We start from the raw sequence: 22717 nt of genomic DNA, 5'->3' as shown, positions 1-22717 counted from the left end.
TAATAATAATAATAATTATTATTATTATTATTATTATTATTATTATAAATTGTCCATATCTAATCTGACCTGCTTTTTGAGGTAGTCTGAATTGAATTTGAATTGAATTGAATTTGAATGTAAAAACCCCAGCATTCTTCTGTCACACTCTGCTGGCAAATAACATCACGTGTGTGTATTTGTGTGTGTGTGTGTGTGTGTGTGTGCGTGTGTGTGTATGTGTGTATGTGTGCGAGTTGCAAGAACGCTCTGTTACAGAAATAGTCATCAGGTCAGTTGGAACACTGACTGCAATAACGAGCGAGTACAAAGTGTGAACATATGACCATATAGACTATATACAGAAATCTGATTTTCCAACTGTATTTGATTGTGTATGCACTTGGCTGAAGTGAATCAGAGATGTACTTCCCCTTCATCGGGCACTAGCTGCCCTGTAGTCCAGTGTATGGTTTGTAATGAAACAGCCTCTGACTCAGAGGAATGCACATTGCAGTGCACATGCTTCAGCCTCTTTGCTTCCTGTCTGGGTGCAGGTGGCGTAATGGTGCAGGGTGTAGGTGAGAGCATAGTACAACTGAAAATTCCTAATATGGAAATAAGAGGTGTGGTTCTCCTGATCATGTATCTTTAAGAGAAATTCAGGCTGCAGTGCCTTGAGACACCGGCAGTATCTGAAAACAGAAGCAAATCTTCATTGGTGTAAGTTATGTTAAAGTGATATATAAAATCAAATAAAGAAAATAAATGATTGATTCTTGAACATGTTTTGTTAATTGTTATGCAATTAACATGACTACTGGGATCTGCAGTTATTAAATAGCGCTTAAATTTGTTTAGGCTATTTGAACACTGCATCATAAATGATGCAACTGGAGCACAGTACAGTGAAATAGAAACGCAACATTTTATATCATGAGACAAGAAGGATATATACCTCATGAAGAACAAAACAGCTGTCACTTGGAACAACATATGCTCATGCTGTTTGGTACATAAGTTGCTCTCCTCATTCAAAAATAAACAAATGAAATTAATATCAATAACACAAGAGAATAGGTCTTCAGACAAGCACCGTAGCAAAATTAGTTAAGTGAGGCTTTTGAGGTTCCTTTGATATCTCCCGAGTGTGCATGCATTATTAATGGACGGCTGGAGCACGAGCGCCCTGCTTTTGCCTCATTGCTGGAGAGAGCGACTTGAGCAGCACCAGCGCAATCGACACTGAAAATAGTGCGAGGAGAAGCGACGCCCCGTTTCTCATTTGAATGCGGAGCAGCACTGTTTCGCAAGCGAGTCCTCCAGAGGCCTCCTTTTCCTTGTGGGCAGCTCACGAGCAAAAAAGAAGCTCTTAAAAAAACATCTGCTGCCTCTCACGTGCGTCCGCTTCAAGCCGAGCAGGATAACAGAGAAGTTATCTGCCACAACAGCGCCCTTACCGAGTGGAGTGCGTTAAGAATTGGATATCGTGCCATGGCAATAAAGCGAGCTTTTATACTGAGATGGACAGCTGCCACTTTTTTTCCCACTTCACACCAAGGTGATCCAGGGCACTGAGCAGCTTACAAAATAATTATGAAGGTACAAAAACAAGGCACAATTTGGTCAGAGACCAAAAAGTCTAGTCAAAACAATATGCTTTCAGTGTTAGCGATGACATTTTGTGATTTTTCCTGCCAGTTCTTTCATTCATGACTACAGATCTTAGTGTAGGCCTATTTGTCCGACCAACTGCAATCATTGTGAATGCATCCGAATGAACAACCTCAAATTTATGAATACTAACTACCTCATACTTAGTACTAATACATACCTCATATAGATGCTGGTAACAATGCACGCTCAACACTTTGTTAAACAGGATTTGAAATGTTTTGGGTATGTTTCTGATCGATTTAGTCAAATTCTTCAGCTTTTACTGGCATTAACACTTCTTTGTGTTGAAAGACAACAGCAGCAGACTACAAATGCAAATACCACACCTTGTGTTAACTCTAGATTTTCTGTTAGCTTACTTGTGCATAAATGAATAAGTCAAAATACAGAGTTGGCCAATAAACAGCTGAACAGCCAACAGTCAAATTACGTATGTTCCCCTAAAATGGAGGGGGGGGGGGTGTATATTAAAGGCTGTTATTCCCACAGGGTACGCCATCCATATTGGGCATACCCAGTAGGAATGAAAATATATATATTGGGACAAATACTTTTTTTCTTGATGTGGCTGTGTACTCCAGAATTTTAGATTTGTATCCAAACAATTCACATGTGGTTGAACTGCACATTCTCACTGTGGTTGAAGTGCACACTCTATCCCACCCCAATCAAAACCCAGATTCAAGACTAGATACTAAATGCTTTGAATACCTGCACTAAGGAATAAATTGAGCACTCCTAACTAATGAGAAACACCATTTGTCGCAAACAATATGGTGCCCTGAAATGGGGGAACTATGTATAAAAAGTGCTGTAATTTCAACATGGTGAAATCAAAATGAATAAAAGTACCCTTTAATAAAACATGAGGATCTGCACTTTAAACCACGTAAAAAGTTTGATTACTCATCTAAAATTGTCACATCCAGAAAAAGTATGCCTTTGTCCCAAATTATGGAGCTCACTGGACATGCTTTAAGGACACATTAGCATAAGTAAAAATCACAAATAACAAAAAAAACAGCAATAATAATAAATAACAGCAACAACACCACCAAAACAACTTTGCAACACATTTTATATTCAATCAACCATAGAGATCAAAACAACCAATGTTGGCTTGGAGATTGCTGCATGTAGAGACAGTCTCAGTGGGTCTGTTACACCCCAGGCAGAGAGGGATGTTGTCTTATGAAATACAATGACTGTCCTATACCCCTTAGCATATGAATAACTCCTCAAGCTTCCAGGGCATAATCAGATTCAGAATAAGAACTTGTCTGAAAAATACATCCATTGTTTCTATGCAGTGTAAAACACTTCACTTAACACTCTTCTGAAATCATGGTACTAACAGTGGCATTCAACTGACTGATATACCATACCACTTTGCATATAGAGATGACATTTTCAAAAAAATATGCTGCATAAAAATTATATTGTACATACATATACAGCAGGTTTTCTAACAACACTTTTTCATTTTGTCCTCCACCTCTTGTAATATATTCTAAAGCATAAATATGTGTAAAAAGGGAATGTATACAGGAGACAGGAAATAATACATTTAAAAATATGGAAAAGCAAAATGCTGCATTATTTCTTATCCTCAGCAGTGCTTACAGGCTTGACAAATCTGTTGTTTCACCATTTTGGGGGAGAAGGGTTTATTGATGAAAAAACTTAACCAAAATGAAGTACATGGAATGGCATCATGGCGGAATTCACGTGTGTTAAATATATGTTAAAGGTGTTAAAGGTCATATGTTAAAGGTCATATAATATATTCCCATTTGATGTGGTTAACATTGTTCCATTTAGAATGCTCCTAAAAATAAAGGCGAAGTGTATTTTTGTTTTACATTTTAAAAGCTGAGAATTTAAAAGTATTTTTCCAGTGGCAGTGTCTAGAGCCTTAGCCTCCTGGTCTATGAAAACGTGATGTGACGCTAAAAGGTCAAAGGCTTCAAAGCAGCAGAGGTGTAACTTCAAAGCATCTTTGTAAGTGGACATAGCCACAGGCCTGATGCTGAAGGCATCACAGACTGTCCTCTACTTTAGAAAGACAGGAGCCATTGATGTGAGATCACAGGGGGTCTGGAAGACTCTGCCAGCATAATTTAAAATGCCAAGACCCCCCAACATGAAATCTACAAACCCTAAATATTTCTGAATGTGAAGGTAAAATGTCACAAGGCAATACTTTAATGATAACCATTTGGCACAGTTCACCTTTTACCTTTAGATAACTTTTTTTGACAGGTGTCACATACACCCTAAAAACATTGATTGACAGTAACTTTTGATTGGCAAATTCGGTCAGTAAACTGAGTCAGACATTCAAAGGTAGTGGTAGTCCAGTGCATTGTGTAGCTTGGGACTATGGATGGGGGAATGAGATTTCATGAAACCAAAGTGGAAAGAACATATGTTATCAGTCACTTACAGAACCAATCTTTGATTGGATAAAACCTGCAATGGCTTCTGATTAGGTTGAAACTTTGGGTGTGACCAATCAACTGTTTTCTTTCAAAAATGCAAAGATCAAGGGCAGATGATCATGTAAGTACAGAAGTATTATTCGTGGAAATGAGGCCGATATAGAAACATAATTGTGAAAACTCATTCACTTTTGTCACAAAATATATAATTATTATATTTTGTATTATATTATTATGTTTGAATTATTTTTTCTTCGAACATTCATCCAGGAACATATCATATCAACATCAGTAAAATGTGAAAAAATGTGTGCAAAATCATTTTGAAGATTTTAGGTTTGAATTTCATTTACTTCCTTGCAGTACCAAAGTGTGCTTCTTAAAAAATAATAATAATAATAATAAACAAAAAAAAAAAACATTTTAGAATGATAAAAATGTGCAATTTACTTATATATATGTACTAGAATAATGAATTCAAGTTATTATTCTTGGGATGATTTTCTGCATAATAGAATGGTCACAATAATTTATTTTATATTTTATCATTTCAAATACCCCCCTTTTGAAATACATCAGGGCTCAATTCTTTCCCTCCTTTGCATCAAATGAAAGGCGGGAAACTGTTTGTCTGGTTCTGTGGGCATTTCCATGCAATGGTTATGTGTTCGGATCTTTGGGGGGTTTCAGAATAAAAGACATTGACAAATGATGACTTCAAATTAACGGTCAATAACCGACCACAAATATTTATAAGAATCTGAAGACTGCCGATTAATCCAGCCAAAGTGAACCGAGGGGAGTTGGAGAACATAAAAGGTATTCAGAACACAATATCGCCATCTGCAGGTGAAAGTAGACTTTAATATTTAACAATGATTCCAAACACCCACCAATAAAATATTAATGCATCAACATAAATACGGAGTTATACGCACACATAATGGTTTAAAAAGCTATTCATATCCCCAGATAAATGTTCACAACCAGTTGCATCTGTGATTGCAATCCATCAGTTTTCAAATATTGAAGCAACACAATCATTTCCATATTTGATAAGTAATTTGTGTACAAATAAGCCCTCTTGGATAATAATGGCTGCTAAATGCCAAAATGCAAATGCAAATAATTAAGTAAGACAGTTACATAAAATGTGAAGATACTGAGTTTCAAGTAATCAACCCTTGACATTTTGTTATAGGTTCTGTCTCTGTGCAATAAAAAATATTTTCACATGTCAAATGATGTGCTATGGGAGAAGAAAAAAATCACACATTTCTCTACTTTTATAGAGACATTGTGTAAATGTGTGCAGTGCAATAATTTCACAAGAAAAATATTATTTGAAGAGTGCTATGTTTCAGACATGGGTGTCTGATGATAGCATGGTGTCACTGAGCCATTTATGTATCTAACATGTCCTGGGTGCCTTGATCTTATTTGAGCAGGGATTAGTGAACCTCCCTACAGACCTCAGTGAAGGACAATTAATTATATTCTATTTCTATTGTACTGTAAATGATTCATGAATAAGCAATGAACCGAAAAATGTTTCTTGCCCGATTGGCTGCTCACATGATGGAGGAGTCTTGTACATTAGTTGACTTATGGGTGGTAAAATGGTGACTTGGCCCTTTTCATTTGGGATCTTCACAATCAATTTCTGCATATTTAATGCACATCAAGCCCCCTTGGCTACTTCTCTGCCTTATATCCAACAGATCAATAATTGCTGATTGGCTCATTGTGAATAGAAAATCCATCCCATAATCAAAGCTGTTGGCCAGATTCAGCATTAGCTGGGTCATCTGAATCCCTTAGGTACAGTTGGTTATCCTTCTTTTTCACTCTTTTTGAGGGATTGGCATCTGGATTCACATTCCAGGAGGGTAATTAATTCAAGAGAGGACTTGAGAACAAAGAATGTTCAAAACTGGCTCAACAATGAACTGAATGAGAGTACGCTAAAAATATGATTTTCTGTTTTGTATGTTGACATATATTATTTTATTTTTGTAGTAGTATTATAGTACTGCCCTCTTTGTGTTTCTACAGACAGAGGATAACAGATAGAAAAGAGACAATAAAAGCTAAGAAAGTAATATGATGGGTATCTAGTCCTGCACTTACAGGGATAATCACATATGGTCGAAAATCTGCTGCCCCACAATCTGTGCCATGCAACTTTTTCTTTTTTTTCTTTCTAAATTTGACCCTATTCACCCAAATTTGTAGTATATAATTTGGGCAATTGCAACTCTGCTCACTGCACATCCTTTAGAGCAGGGGTCTCAGTTTCTCACCGTGGTTTTTGAGCTTTCCGTTCAACCAGCAGCCAATTTAGGCCTTGGAAACAAGGTGTGCAGACTCTTTATCCAATCAGTGACTTAAACTAGCACTTGAGAGCCGGAACACATCAAAAACCAGCAGACACAGCAGCCCTCCAGGACCTGAGTTTGAGATCCCTGCTCTAGAGCAACCACAGCTCTAGAGATGCAAGGGAGTACAGACTAGCATGTGTTCCTCACCAGGCAACCAGTGTTCACTCCTCTGCTCTGCAGTCTACCAGCTCAGCTGCACAGCAACTGTACTCCCTGCACAACTTGTCAGGGCAAAAAGCAGGTTCCCAATTGCTCATTGGGGGTTGCTGGTGTTTTAACGTACCAAGAAGCACCCATCTTAACACCACCACTAACTTCTAAACAGCTCAAATGCATTGTTGAACTATTGGATGTAAGGTCACTGAAAAACAAAACATATAATTAATGACTTCATTGAGGATAATAATTTAAACTTTATTTTTTTAACAGAAATTAGGTTGGGCACAGATGGAGCGACCTCTCTTATAGAGGTGAGTCCTCTGAATTACAATTTCTTTCAGATAATAAGAATAGGTAAAAAAGGAGGTGGATTAGCCAGTATCTTTTAAGATATTCTAACCAGTAAACATACTGCAGTCGGAGACTTTTCCTTGTTTGAGTATCTTGTTATTTAAATGTTAACTGTCCTGTACTCATTGTAACTGTCTGCCATTCACCAAAACAAAACACAATTTCTGCCTGAATTGTTCTCACTGACACTGATAAGATTGTTTTAGTTGGTGATTTTAATCTACATGTGGACAATGGGACAGATTCCTAGGCTGTGGAGTTGATGAATCTTTTACATTCTTTTGATTTTAATGAACATATTACAGTACCAACTCACTGTGTACTGTGTTTTTTAATACGTTTTGTACTGAAAGCACAAAATTAAGATGACCACAAAATTAAGTAGCATTCTTAGACTCCTCTGCAGCAGCCTGGTTCTCTGACCTTTGGATTACAGCTGCATCTGACTCTGACGTGTGTCAAAACTCTGTTAATCAAATTGTTGACAATTTTAACAATAAATTGAAGACCACTATTGGCATTGTAGCTTCAAAGAAACTTAAAAAGTAATACTCAGGTCCTGAAATGCCATGGAGAAATGGTGACATCAGCCTTCTTAAAAATAATTGCTGTAAAACAGACCATAGCTGAAGGAAAACAAAACTACATCTATAGTATGGGATTTATAGCTGTGCAACTACAATAAAGCTGTATGTATAGCAAGGCCCTTTTTTCAAGGATTATAGCCAACAAGGGAAATAATTTCAGAATATTGTTCATTATGATTGCTTAATAAACCCACCCTCAGATAGTAACTGGTCTAGCCAAGCTTCATCATTAAAACGTGAATAGTTCCCATCTTAATTTCAAGAGAAGATTATATCGATATGTTAAAATATAAAATGATGCAAACTTGGGTAAACTCGATAATTGAATTAGACACTCAAACTACCGAGTGTGGCTAATATGAGCTCTTTCTCTGGGATTAATGAGGTTCAGCCGGGCAAAATTGTCTCACAAATGAAATCCTCTACCTGTCCTCTAGATCCCATTCCAACAGTTTTTTAAAGACGTCTTAGATTGTTTACCTGTTAATGTGTTGAAAATAGTAAATAGCTCTCTAGAGACTGGTAACTTCCCTGATGCTCTAAAGACGGCTACCACTATTTAAGAAAAATAGTTTGGACAGTTCTGTCCTTATTCATTTTTGGCCTACATTAAATCTCCCTTTCCTAAGTAAAATGATAGAAACAGTGGTTTTTTACCAAACTAAAAAGTTTCAGAAATTAAAACAATATTCATGATGATTTCCACTTTCACTCACTTATTATTATTATTATTATTATTATTATTATTATTATTTAATTCAGAATCTCCAATCCCACCCAATTTTGGAATGTCCAATTTGCGAACTATGTGCAAGCATGCTCATATACGGTCCCTGCTGTCGGTTCGGCAGAGTGAAGGCATTCCGTGTTTCTCCATAGAAACATGCGCCTGCCAGCCGGCTGCTTCTTTTTATAGCCGTAAGCCACTCATGCAAAGAGCAGGGGCGAACGAGACCCATTCACATGCGTGTGCAGAGAGAGCAGCGAACAATGCTGGCTATCCCCACCACCTGTATCCTCCCCTTATCCCTCAGCGACACAAAGCCAATTATAGGGGTGTGCCGGCCACAGTCTGGCATGGGTCAGACTCGATCCGAGACTGGTGCTCGCAGTCATGACAACCTTAAAGAAATAGTTGATTGTTACTTATTATCATTACTGTATTACTGCGGGGGAAGGGAGAAGGAGGGGTATTACTGCATAATTTAGATATTTTTCTCTGGACGGAAGCAGCTTGACCAAGGGCAGTGAAACTTCTCACCTTTCGTTCAATGGTATGTAATTTAAATCTGGACAGGAGAAAAGCAGACCATGGGGAACATGGCATATTTCGCTTAATCAGTCCTCTTACATTACAGGATATATGGTTGCGATTATCGTACCCAGAAAATGACTACCAATTAACAAGGGCTGATCTCAGTTCAGGATATGAACTGAAATTCAATTAATTCCATTCATGAACTATAAAATACCAACAATTCTGTGTGAGGATTTTTCTATGAATTCACCAAATTTCAATTTATTTAAATTTATTTCCTGAATTAACTAAATGTAAATGGAACTCAGCTCAACTGTGCCACCCACTCAGTTTTAGTCAGTTCCAGGTGAGGGCTTCATTAAATCTCTTTCTCCTTATTTTTTATGAGGACCTCTGGTCTCTGAACTCTGAGAGTGTGCGTGTGTGTGTGTGAGACTGAGATTGTTTTTGATTGTGGTGGAAAGTAACTAAGGTTACGGTTCTCTTGGGGAGGTGATGTTTATTTAGACATTCTCATTATGCATCAGGGCACCCATGGCACACATGATATTACATTCAAAATCAGAGCTAACAGTTCAGACCACAAATCTTTCCCACCATGTATGAACATGTCCCGTTCTCTAGCTAATATAACTAGGAACCTTTTTAAAAATAAGAACTTCCCTACAACACTCGTATAACATTGCCAGAAAGCTTCATGAAAGAAAAGCAAATGGGAACATTGAGTTAATGTTAGCAGAATACTTGTGTTAGCAGGGTCCATTCTCATCGGTGCCATCTGTCATTAATGAAGTAATAAACTGCATCAAAGCACAGCCATTTGGAGGGTGAATATCATCTTGAGACTGAATAGAAGTGTTACTAGCTAGTTCCCATTCTCTGTTTTACAGACATAGAAGTAGTTGTCACTGTCTGTGAATTAAACACATGCTGTACACAAGCTTTGTAAATATGTTTGGGAACTGCATTCAAGCAATTATATCAGCCTGGAAACCTTCTGGCTGAAGAACCCTCACTCAATATAATGGTCATAATGGGCTGACATGTTTATCCAAAGCCCACTCCAGGTTGCAATGGAGTGGCAATTTAACACAGTAGTGCATGAACTCACTTCTAAGTTCCTACTCATAATCAACATTTCCCCTCATCAACCCAATCCACACCCCATCCCACCCCATCCCCCTATCCCCCCACACCCCAGTTGCCCCAGATGAAAATATAATCTGTTCCAATGCTCCCGTTGCTTCTGTGATATACATCTTATCATGAAAAACCATGCATCACTCTAAATAAAAGTGTCTGTCAAATAATGTGCAATACATAAAGAATGAACACATTTAAAAAATAACATGAGTTAACACGAGAAATAAATTTGCTTCATCATCATACTTTTCACTCACAGGAGGATAACAACTCTAAACTGAACATTTAAGTTCACTAGAGGGTGCTAATGCAACCTGGCTATGCGACACACATCTGTAAAACATATTATGTCCTTTTTATTCTGATATCACTGAAGTTAGATTAATAAAAATGCCTCATATGTAGCGATTTACAATCATACAAATTTCAGTATATGTTTATATAGTGTGCTGCTAAGTGTCAAATTTTAGTCAAAGGATCTGAACTTATATTGACAATTAAATTATTGCATAGTTACTTGGCAAATGTACATAGACATTTAAGTTAAGATAGGTGTGGGGATCCCTATTGCCGGAGAATCATATTAGTTTCTGGATTTCATGTAGACTCATGTTTCTATCAATTACCCAGCCTCAATTAGCCAATTATCTGTATGCTGTAGTGTGGTGTTGGTTTGCTTGTAGATTGGACAATAGTGAAACATACAGGGACCCAAGCACATTCTTCAGCTGTCACTCAAGAGCTTACCAATAATTGTCACCGATCTTACTAACAAATGTCACGTGTGAAATGATTGGGCTGATTAAATAATTAAGGTAAGAGGTTGGCATGAAATACAGAAACAGATATGGTCCTCCTGGAAAGGGTTATTATTTTGGCTTCAATACATCAAAAGGTTTTTTCCCCCATTGCAGGTGACTGAGACTGACCAGGGAATCCTCTTTTCAATTTTCATCTTTTATGTGATTAGCATCTTTTATCTGGTTGAAAACCACCATTCTGTGGTTGGCATGTAATATTCTACAGCCTAATGTTCAGAGAGTGCGGTGCTTTGTATGTGAAGATATAAAAGCTTGTGTTCAACCTCAGCCTAGGTTTGACATGAAAGAAGAAGACACAAAGCAACATGTTACAGCTGTGGTTTTCTATTTGAATGAAAAATGCCTGCCTTTAGCCAAGTTAATTGTTGTAAAACAAACAAAAAATAGGAATAAAAAATAAATGGGTACTGTGATGTTTAAAAACTTTTGTCAGTGTTCTGACAGAGAACATCCCTCTCTTCTGCCCCGTTCCCAACTTTAGATGAAAGGCATTGAAATGTCTGCTACAAAGACACTGCAAATCAGAGTAGGGTCCATAGTCCAGAACACCCAATACAATGCCGTTTTGGTAGGTGGCTGATTTTGTGGATTTTGCACGATTCTCATAGCTTGGAAATTACCCAAGTGAAAATACATTTAGCAGCAGTCAATGGTTTAGCTGAGCTCTCCAGTCCCAGTTTCCCTCATATCTCCCTCCCATTCCATTTGACTTTAACTCCAGGTTCCCCATGTCTATTGCACGTTATCTACTAAAGATCCTTTGTAAATCAGAGGTCAGTCAGTGGGCTTAGTCAACACAACTTGTAAAAAGAGCCTACAGACTTGATGATTTATTCTGCCAAAGTTGTTTTGGATAGGCCTTGGTAGCATTTTTCATCGTTATTCTGTGGCTCTTGCAAGCTTTGATAAAAGTTCTTTAATCATCATTAACACTGGAGGGAGTACAGCAGAGAAGAATCACACATACACACGCACGTACACACACGCACGTACACACACAAACAAACACACTCACACACACCTTGTATTCAAACTGTGCTTTCTGTAACATTCAAAATAAGTAATAGGAAAAAAAACAAAGTAGAGTCAATCTGGTGGAAACTAATATAAGAAGTGAATTATATTTGTCTGGGGGTGAAGCGTTTTATTTCTACATAAAATTACATCTCATTTTACTAAGAAAAATATGTCACAGAGGGTAATATTTCAAAGATGGGGTTGTCAGACGGTGTGTTACATCACAAATTAAGAGACTTTGTGAGAACAAGAAATCAATGCAAAATTTGTTGCCTCTCAGGCAGCTTGTAATTTCATTGAGGGTCAATAGGATTTATTGGCTGAATACATAACCACTGTTGGCAAGGTGCTGGGGTCTGGACAGTGCCACCTCTAGAAGGTTGAAAAGCAGCCCTGAATGTTGGCCAGTTGCTCATTTGCGAGTAGCTTTCACAAATCATATGACACATTTATACTCTGCAGAATTTCCCTTCAATCAGTTGTGGTCATTTGAGTAGCACTGCAAACTGTCCTTTGCATTTGCAGTTTGTATCAGTGTAGTTTCCCTTTGGGTACTCAAGTTATCATCCTAATGTTAGTATTAATCATCGTAGAAACTAGTGCTTCTCACTGTTGGTCCCGGTGGCAGGTGGTTTACGCTGGACTCCTAGGCTCAGTTAATTAGTGTTGATTAGTTGGTTGACTGAGCTGTAACTCCACTAATAATCTGAAATCTCTTGACATTTACATGATAAAATGACCTTGTGTATTAGAAGGTTTGCTTCAACCAAAAAGGTAAAGTTATCACTAAGATGAGAAATATACAGTGAGCTCCATAATGTCTGGGATAAAGCCATATATTTTTTTATTTATTTGGCTGTGTACTCCATAATTTTAGATTTGTAATTCATATGTGGTTAAAGTGCAGATTTTCAACTTTTATTAAAGGGTATTTGAATACATTTTGGTTTCACCATATATAAATTGCAGCACTTTTTATACAAAGTCCCCTTATTTCAGGGCACCATAATGTTTAGGACAAATGGCTTCACTGGTGTTTCTTATTATTCAGGTGTGTTTGGTTGCTTCTTTACTGCAAGGTGGCTTTCAGTATCTAGTATATATTCAGTATGATTCTTGGCTTTTGATTGCCTTTGAAGTCTGTTCCTGGAATTTGTCAGCATAAAGACACAGTTGTGCCACTGAAAGTCAAGGAAGCCATTATGAGGCTGAGGCTGTTTAGAACATCATTAAGAGGAAAGAGAGCACTGCTGAGATCAGTAATCACAAAGGGCCCGGCAGACCAAGGAAGACCTCTACAGCTGATGACCAAAAAAATGTCCTGTGAACAAATATATAACGAGGAAAAATATTTCAACGCAAAAATGTCCAAGTAATATCCAAATCTAGATTCAAGTCCAAATTTGCTATTCCTTGCCTCCAAAGAAAATTTCTGATTAGAATACGCGGTCTATATCTTTTAATTGTCCGATCAAAATTCTTATTATATGTCTCATTCAGATTGACTGCAAGACACAACAGTGATGACATCACATCTTGAGGATAATAAAAACTTAGGATGACAAAAACTTAATCAGTTTAACCAATCCTAGTTAGAACTAAAGCCAGCATATATAGTGATCTATTGAGACAAGAATTCGGCCCATACAGAATATGAATTCTGAGTAGCATGATTAACTTTTAGAAGATAATAATTCTCAGAAGTTATTTGCCAAGAATTTACAACTAAAGTATACAGTTAGCATAAAAATAACTTTTACTTATCCTTTGTTCAAAAGTACATTGATCCAATGACACAATGTGCATTGTTTCATTCATCACTAGTTCCTAATTTTTATTTATTTCAATAAAAAGGGTATTATGACAAAAGTAAGCTGTCAAACTATATTATGGGTTTTCTAATGAAAATGCTTAACCAAAACCTGCATGTCATTTCTACCACAAACCTTGAACTGAATATGTGTTACTGTTTCATAACTAACATATCTCTTAATCTCAGGGTACATCCAGAACAGTTCTGCATGTCATTCCAGTCCCTGTATTCTCTAGCAGTTTATATAACAAGATCGCTTAGCCCACATGTCTGGAGGTAGCCTCATCATACCGCATTTTAAAACCCCACGGGTCTTTTCCCCTGGTTAGCATAAAGGAACATTAGAACGGCACTGAGAATTTCTGCCTCAGAAGCCACAGCAATACATTTTTTTTTTTTTTTTAAGTCTGAAAAAATCGTCAGATAATATCCTCAGGAGTGCTATGATACTTTGTGTTACACGAAACAGATCGATAAGGAGATTCACGAAGCCCCAGTGGGGACTGCAGACAACAATTCTTGTGAGCACTTCCCGATTTAAATGAGGTTGATGTTGCTACATCCATTTTAACTGCAGATCCAAGAGACAAAGGTATGGCAGTTCGGCCTTACGTCAAAGGCGGAGAAGGTGACATCCTTTAATTTTGAATTTTCTCTTATTTTTTTTCTCTGCAAATTGTGATTATCAAGGTGGATTTTTCCCCAGAAGGAAAGTATCCTTGAATATGTAATTGCCTGTAGATTAACAACAGAATTGACACTGAACAATTGGGACATAATGCTAGAACATGTTTTTGTTAGCATCATATTGCTTTCAGCCCATTTCATTATGTTGTAATGTGCATTTGTGTAAAGATAGTTTGCTATGTGTATGCCCTTGCACTGGGGGAAATGAATAAAAGTTTTCTTTTATAAGTATAAAAAAGTACTATAACAGACATTCATGTGATATGTATTCAAAACGTACTGAGTATGAAAGTCTTATCGAGTGAAAGATGCATGATCATTATTAGAGAAAAGCTTGCGGCACACATAACTCATCTCTAAATGTGTCTCATTGTCTCTCTTGCTGGGCTGACTGTGGGAAAAGCAATCTGTAGGCGTCTGGTTTCAAAGTGGCCCAGTTCCCTGTGGGCTTCACAGTCACAGCCAACATACGAGAATACAGCGTGACCAAAGTAGGCCGTTAATGTGTTTTAATGTTGTAATGTCTACTGTACTTTTCATTAAATCACCTGCCTTTGCCGTATAATATTTACATTTGTTTATAAAGGCTTTTGCATTTTATATTTGAGCATTGACTCTGCATTAATCTGATTTGACTCAGACTCAGGTAGATTGAATTGTCACAGTAACAATAAAACCATTAAACATCCTCTATAACAAACAATACAAGTCATAGGCTGTAAAAGTGAACCAAGAGATCAATACTTACTGACCAATAGCTACTTAAAATGAGGAATTTACAAATAAAAGGTTTAACACCACGTAGTGAGACAGCTCTGCAGACACAATCGCCATGTTTTAATTCCATATAGAATATCCTCAAAATATCTCATAGCAGTGACAGAGATAAGCATGCTCTCTGATTTTAGCTGTCAGCATGCAGTTCATTCTGTACTAAACACTAAATATTTTTTTTCCGATGGTCAGTGTTAATCAATTTACAACAGAAAATCTGTTTGCATAATCTGGTTAAAAGCAAAACTGAATGGCTCTAATGACGCATATAGAGATCCATCTGCTTTACCTTGAAATTGCCACTCAAACTGAATTGCTAATAATTAAGAGAAATCACAATAATGGTTTATTAATTACAGGGCACTAGTAAAATCCATTAAGGCCAAATTGTAATTGAAAAATGTTTCCAACAGCACATTTTTAAATACATTGTTTAGAAAGACATGAATTGCTAACAATTATCTCAAGTGGCATCATGTAATTTGTCTCAGCGGTCTGATAGGCCTTAATTTAAACCATTATTTACTTATACTTTGGGAAAGCAAAACCTTTCTTTGCACTCTGCTGTAGAGCATGGACTACACTGAACAGCACCAAAGTGATTATTTTGGGGGTGATTCCTGTTCTCTTCATTTCAATTTCATTCATAAAAAAATAAATGCTGATTATTTCTAATGGTGAGAAAATAAATATGCATCCTCCCACTTTAAATGAGTTCTCAGAGCTCTCTGGCAAGGTTCACTGTTTGATTGTCCTTCTGCCCACAACACAGGTGATCCTTTTCATCTGGATCAATAAGGGTAGCATACAATGTCTTTCCCAAGACCACAACTGCAGGAGCCCACCGGTGATACAAGCATTCCTGCAGTGCTTAGCTCAATTTTCAGACACCACAAGAAGCTTTAATATTGGTTTTATTTTTGGCCTGGCTTTATTACTTATTCCAAAAATAGTGCACATTCATAATAGTTCACTAAACATAATGGCATGAGATGAACAATGGCATGAGACACATGGCTCTGTCCTCATCTTGTTTGCTCAGCTGCATACTGCATAAAGGATGAGAAGCCAGCCTCACATGACTTCCTGTTCCTTTAATATTGTAAATGACAAAGACAGTGTCCTGTACATAATTGTTGAACTCAGCCCCTAAATTCATGGGGACCGTAGGCTGATTTCAAGCAAAATATCAAGGTGAATTTCACTTCCAGTACGTCCAAGGACGATGTGCTAAAAGGGATATTGTATACTTTGTCCAATGTGGCCTGAAGCAGATTTGTACACACAGCTATTGGTGTTCTTATCATTCACTTAACCTAAAGCCCTTTCATGACAAATACTCATCTTCCTCTGGGTGCTATTCAGGGTGACAGAATGATTTAGTTAAAGTCTTCAAAAATGTTCCATTCTACTGATCGACTGATGAATGTCAGGAATGCTTTGGGCTGTTCTAAGACACAGGCCAGCAAGAGAAAAAAAAAAAAATATATATATTTAAAGATTCAAAATATGTCACTCTCAAGTTCTTAATTGATCACTGAGGCTTTAAAAAACAGAATTATCTTTTCTCAGGAAATTCTGTTCATGAATGGCATATCACCCATTACGTAAATTGAATGTTGCAATATATTTGAAATATGTGGACTTTGAGGACATTTATAACTATGAAAAATGTATCAAATGTAAATATATATTACAATAAGTAAAAGAAGCAACAATTTGATTATTTGTCCAAATATTACTTGTTCTTGATTTTGATATATTAGTAGTACATCAGATTTTTGTAAGGGAAGGTAGCCACCTTGGTCTAAGGAAGGGCATGGCTAACCCTTCAGTTGGCTAAGGGATGCAGCCAGGTGAAATCTCCTATTCACCCACCATGGTGAAAAGAGAAGGACAGCGATCAGGACTACGCTCTTCTGAGATGTCTCTACACTGGATGAGGTTATAACTTATATGGAAACAAGTAAACAAGCATCCACTGGGTTCCTGATGGAAAATTATACCCTGGGACAGGTGTACAGTATCTGCTCATCATAACTAAATAAGCCACAAGGGAAGAGGACAGCACTAAAGGGCTTCTGGGACTCTTCTTCTGACTCTGCAAAACAGAGATGAGCATGATGCTCAATCACATAGCACGCCCATACAGACATGGACTATACTGGAATACACTTCAAATATGTGGACACTTGGAAAATACGATTAATATATTTCACAGTATTTTTCAAAATACTGTAATATCTGACGGCAGCGATAGTTGGTATATTTGCCCATATAGTGCTATGCAAGTTTGGGCAGCCCAGTGACATTGCATGTTTTGTTGATTTTCTATGTGAAAACAAGTTAAAGTCTGCAGGGAACAATTATTTTTATTCACTAAATTTAGCATGTGCTTAAGGGCAGGTAATGGAGATAAAAAAATAAAAAAAATGTTTGCAGACGATATAGATCTGGCGTTCCAGCACTGATACACAAATACTGACAATTAGCTAGCTAGTCTATCAGCTTTGCTGAAACTTGAAATATTTGCATTTGTATGCAAGGGATTTAATGTATTAAAGTGTAAAGCATGTCAATGAAGTAGGTATGCAATTCCTTATTCAGTCCATTTTTTCAAAATGTGAAGTGTTAAGTACAGTAAGTGTAGAGAGAGAAAGAAGGTGGCGTTGTCATGGAGAGAAGTATATAGGAGAGAAGCATTAGCGGAGAGAAAAGGAGGTGAAAGAGTATGGAGACAAATTGCTAGGTTGTAGTTTTTTGCCACTTAAATCTGATCCACTTGGTTAATCAATAATATAGTCATGCATAGTCAACCTTTATGTGGATAAGAAAATTAACCGATTCTGGGCATAAGTACCTTGGTTAAGTCCTACTGAAGGTGAATGTTATCTACACAATCATTACTGTATGACATTACATCACCTTTGCAATCACTTATCCAAGCGCAAAATACAGAAGTGAAGAAGCCTTAGTCTCAGGGATGCAAAAGTGCGATATCACCAAGAAGGCCGTTTGTGACCTGTAAGTGTAATGTTAAACTAGCAAGCAACAATTTATATTCTAATGAAAAAACGAGACATACAAAATATTTTTACACAGCTATACCTGTAACATTATCCCAAAAAGGAAATATGAAGATCCAAAACTAAATAAATAAATAAATAAATAGTATTTAATGGGTGTGGTGTGGGGATGGCTGGTTTAAGCAGCCACACCTGCCCTGGGTCAAGCTAATTAGACCTGGCCAATTGGATAATTGGCCAGGCTAATTGGACCCAGGAACAGGAGTGGCTGCACCTGTGCGTAGTGAGGTAATCACTGCGCACAGGTTAAATCTGCCATCCCCACCCACACCAGGGAGCTCTCTGTCATGACAGGGTTTTTACATCTGCTCATTTGGCGTTACCATCTTGCCAAACCCTTGTGAAATAAATCTGGACTGTTTGAACATCTTCTCCCTGTGTCTCTGTGCTGGAGGGCCCCAAGGAAAGCCACTTCGGTGGCCTGTGGCAGGCGTGTTTGCCACAGTGGCGCCCAACGTGGGGCTCCTCTGGCACAGCAAAGAGGCACAGGAGGGCCAGCCAGGAAGCACACTGGAGGAGGGGCGGCTGAGGTGTTCCCGACAGGGCTTCGGGTGGATCCTCCGGGCCAAAAACAGGGAGCGGAAGATGACCAGGAAGGGGAAGGAAGCGATCCTCAGCTGGGACGCTGAGGAGCTGCACCTGGCCGAGAAGGCAGGTCAGCGACGGGCGGTGCACGAGAGGTGGTTCGGTTGGTGAGTAGGATCTGCTGATCTTTGAAGATATACCATTTACAGTGTCGTGCAAATTTTGGGCTCCCCTGCTCAAACTGCATGTTGATTTTCTAAGTGAAATGAAGTTACCACACCCAGAAAAGGACAGGATTTTTTATTTTTCCCATTTTACGTTTGAATGCCAATCCACAAAATTTGACTTAATATCATCAACTGAAAGTTCTAATATCTATGTAGAACAGGTTGTTCAGGCCTGCCAGCTAGAATTTACAACCATCACATCTGTTGTTAAAAGCAAGAGTAAATTTCCATCTTATAGAAGTATTCAATAGCTGAGCTGAATTACCTCTGAACATATTCCTGTTCGAGCTTGTTAGAATCTTTTAAAAATAACATCATGGTGCTTAGCCCTGCTTCCAACAACATAAGGTCACGTTAAATAATAAGTAAATTGGCAGCTTTTAGATTGGCCAGACCTTGTCAGAAATTAAATAAGCTGGACTTACCGTTTTTTTGCACACCTTATCTTGGCATCACCCAATGAGGACAGGCATCCTTAAGCCCCGCTGTTGCTGAGTAAGGCATTTCAGACAGCTCCAGGAATTTTTTTTTTTTTTGTAGTTGGTTTTGGAAGGGTTTTCCTATTTGTATTTTGGTGGTGGTTCCTTGGTTGTGTGAGTTTTGCTTGTTTCCTGTTGTTTCTGTTGCACTGAAACTGGAAAATGGTAATACTCTGGCATGGTCTGGCTTATCAGTCTCTCTTTTCTGGTCATTTCCAATTAACATCTTGTTTAATGTGTTCTGCTTTTGAAAATTAGAAGTAGTGAGTCTACATTCATGATGATTTCAATTAATTATTCTAACTGAATCCATATATTTTTTAAATTAAATTATATAATCTTAAGACCTGATATAATTTGTTTTGATTTGTTTGTTGATTTCATCAGGTTACTGCAGAGTGACTTATTAAGAAATTCAGCAAGCTAATTGATAATTATAATTGTTTCAACAATTATTAAATTAAATCACAGAAAATATATTTTTTATGTGTAGGTTAAGTGAGAGGATCACGCAATACTACCTGTGTTCAGTATTCGGAGTGCTGAACATTTTAACAAGGGCTTTGACTGTAGGAACTGCTAGATTCAGAAAATAAACATTTTTTTTAACTTAATGCTCACTTCCTCGACAGGTATAAGAAAATACCTAAACACTTCCAGCTTGGAATTTCAAGTCAAAAACATTATTAAAAAATGCAAGTTATGGGGAACTGTAGAAGTTAAGACAAATCTCCGATAGAACTTATAGTAGACTGGGCAGGTATGCAAAGCAAAAGCCAAACATTATTGCAAAGGACCTGCAGAAAGCTTTAGCTGACACTGGAGTAATGGTGCATTGGTCCACTGTGCAGCAATGCTTAAACAAAAATGATGGACATGGAAGAGTTTCAGAAGGAAACCTGAGCTCTCATCACAAAAGCCAACGTCTGCAAGTATGCAAAACAACACTTAAACAAGCCAGAGACTTTTTGTAACAAAAGTGCTGTGTATTGCTAAAAAAAATTACCTCTTTAACTCTTTGATGTAAGTCAACCAATGAACTACTGGCAAACAAACCAGGCTGTGATAAAGCCAAAGAAGTGATATAGCTCATATGCAAAAATCTTTAATTTGTTCAAAAAAAGAGCAAAAAATAAATAAATAATAATAATAAAATTAAAAAATTAAAAAATCAAGAATGTGTTTCAGCCTTAAGATTCTCAGGACATTGATATGAATATTTCTCTGCCTGTGATTAATGAAAGAAACTGACGCACATTTTTTAAGATCCACACTGTAATCTCTGCAAAAGCTGTTTGCATTGTTAACTAGTCCATTTAGTCCATAACTAATTTGCATAAACTGACAGTGCAGATTAATACAGAGCATTTTGATGCGTAATCTGTAGATGGCAAGGAGGTTGTGTAATTTCATATCTGTTTATGAACAGAATAGCTAAAAAAAACAAAACAAATTTGGATAGTCAGTGATGAAGAAACTACCTATAGAACAATGACGAAATTGTTTTATATTGGGAGTGACAATATGAATGTCTGTTATAGATATGCACAGTAGTTTGTGCCACTTTAGTTCTACCACAGAACCCGATAGCTAATGATTTCTGTTCTCATTATGCACCTCACAATGTAGCTATCATAGATAATGGACGCATGACTTTTTATCCTATTCACAGACTGATGACTGATGTTATGTAAGTGCACAGTGTGCACAGCACAATAGATAAGTGGGAAAGAAGAGGTAAATACACGTAAGTACACTGACCGCAGCAGCCCCACAGCATTTAACTGCATGGTATTTGTTTACTGCCTGATTCTTCTTCATAGTTATATAGGCACTTTTCCAGTTGGAGAATAATATCACTTTGTTAAATTGCAATCATATAAAGATATCCTCAGGCAAATATACAAACTGAAAATTATGTATTTTGCTGAAATTAAGATATTTCCATCTCAGGGGGTTTATTGATAACATGTTGCTTTAATGCTGAGAAAAGGGGAAATTCCAGGTCAGCTCATGTCCCATTTAAAATCCAACCTTGGTGATCTCCAAGCGTTTTAAGTTCTTCAGGTCATATAACTGCTCACAGGACGAAATCCTGTAGATAGTTCTCGTATATGCTGTCTCGATTTCCAGACTATTACCCCTAGAAATTGTTGCGGTAGTGTTTTCAGTGGAAGGTTCTGTAAGTATATTGTACAGCAAGGCTACATTGCGTGCAATGCTGGGTTGTTTCTCTGGGGAACACTAAAAACGCCTGTGGTTAGCCTATCGCAGGTTAGTTGTAGTGAGGTAGAAAACATGGCTATATTGCAGAAAATTCTAATGAAAAAAATATATTCGTAAAAAGGCTAAGCGGACAGCTAAAATAACTTGTTGATTCTAGAGACGGCACATAATGCAATGGGTACATCACCCCTATTATTTCCTAGACCGAGTACAATTGCCTCAGTTTGACACTGGTAATTTCTCCAATATAGCTCCAAGCTCTGCACTCTTCTGGAAATAGGAAGGCTGGCAGGCACCTACACGTACAGTATCTGAACCGCAGTCTTAATTTTTAATTCAGAGAACGTTTCGTACGGAGGCTAGGAACTGAAACGTGCGCCGAAACCTCTCACACGTTCATTCACCAGCTTAATGACAATATTTCCTATCGTCCGAAAAAACAGAAAACGTCTCATTCGTGACGGTGCTCATAACCACGTGTTCACGTAATGGAAAGCCAATCTTTCAACTCAACCCCTCCTCCTCCCGTCTATTTTCTATCGCACAGAGAACGAAGGCGAAAAGAAACACATGCAAATATTTTTCTGGACGCGCCATACTCACGGAAGACACAGAAATGTCAGTGATATATTTGTAAAACCAAAAGGAAAGGAAAGAAATAATCTAGAACAACATCGTCGCGTCAGGATACACATGCACATTCTTAAGAGGGAATAACATCCTGGTTTATCCCACACATCTTTTTTAAACGATGAAGGAAGCAGCTGTTGGAAATTGATCTCAGCAATGTACAGGTTTAATTGAACTGACTTGGTTTGGCTATATGTTTTCTTGGGGCGCCCGTTGCAGTCTTTACATAGGATGCATCCTCGCCTGGCTTTCGATGCTGTACAGATCCACCCATCTTCAGAGTGATGAACTAAAAAGGCAATGGTTTTATCTCCGGATATCATCCCTGTTTTGCAGTTTTTCCATTAGTTCTGTTTGTTTACCTGCTTCACCTCTCGTCTTGTGCGACACATGCAATTTATAGAGTATATATTTTTTTATTACCAACAACCTGAGGTGGCATCATAATTTTAAGTG

The sequence above is a fragment of the Anguilla anguilla genome, chromosome 3 (genome assembly GCF_013347855.1).
Source record: "Anguilla anguilla isolate fAngAng1 chromosome 3, fAngAng1.pri, whole genome shotgun sequence".
NCBI lineage: Eukaryota > Metazoa > Chordata > Actinopteri > Anguilliformes > Anguillidae > Anguilla > Anguilla anguilla.
The sequence above is the reverse complement of the archived record's forward strand: the minus strand, read 5'-3'. Positions refer to the sequence as shown.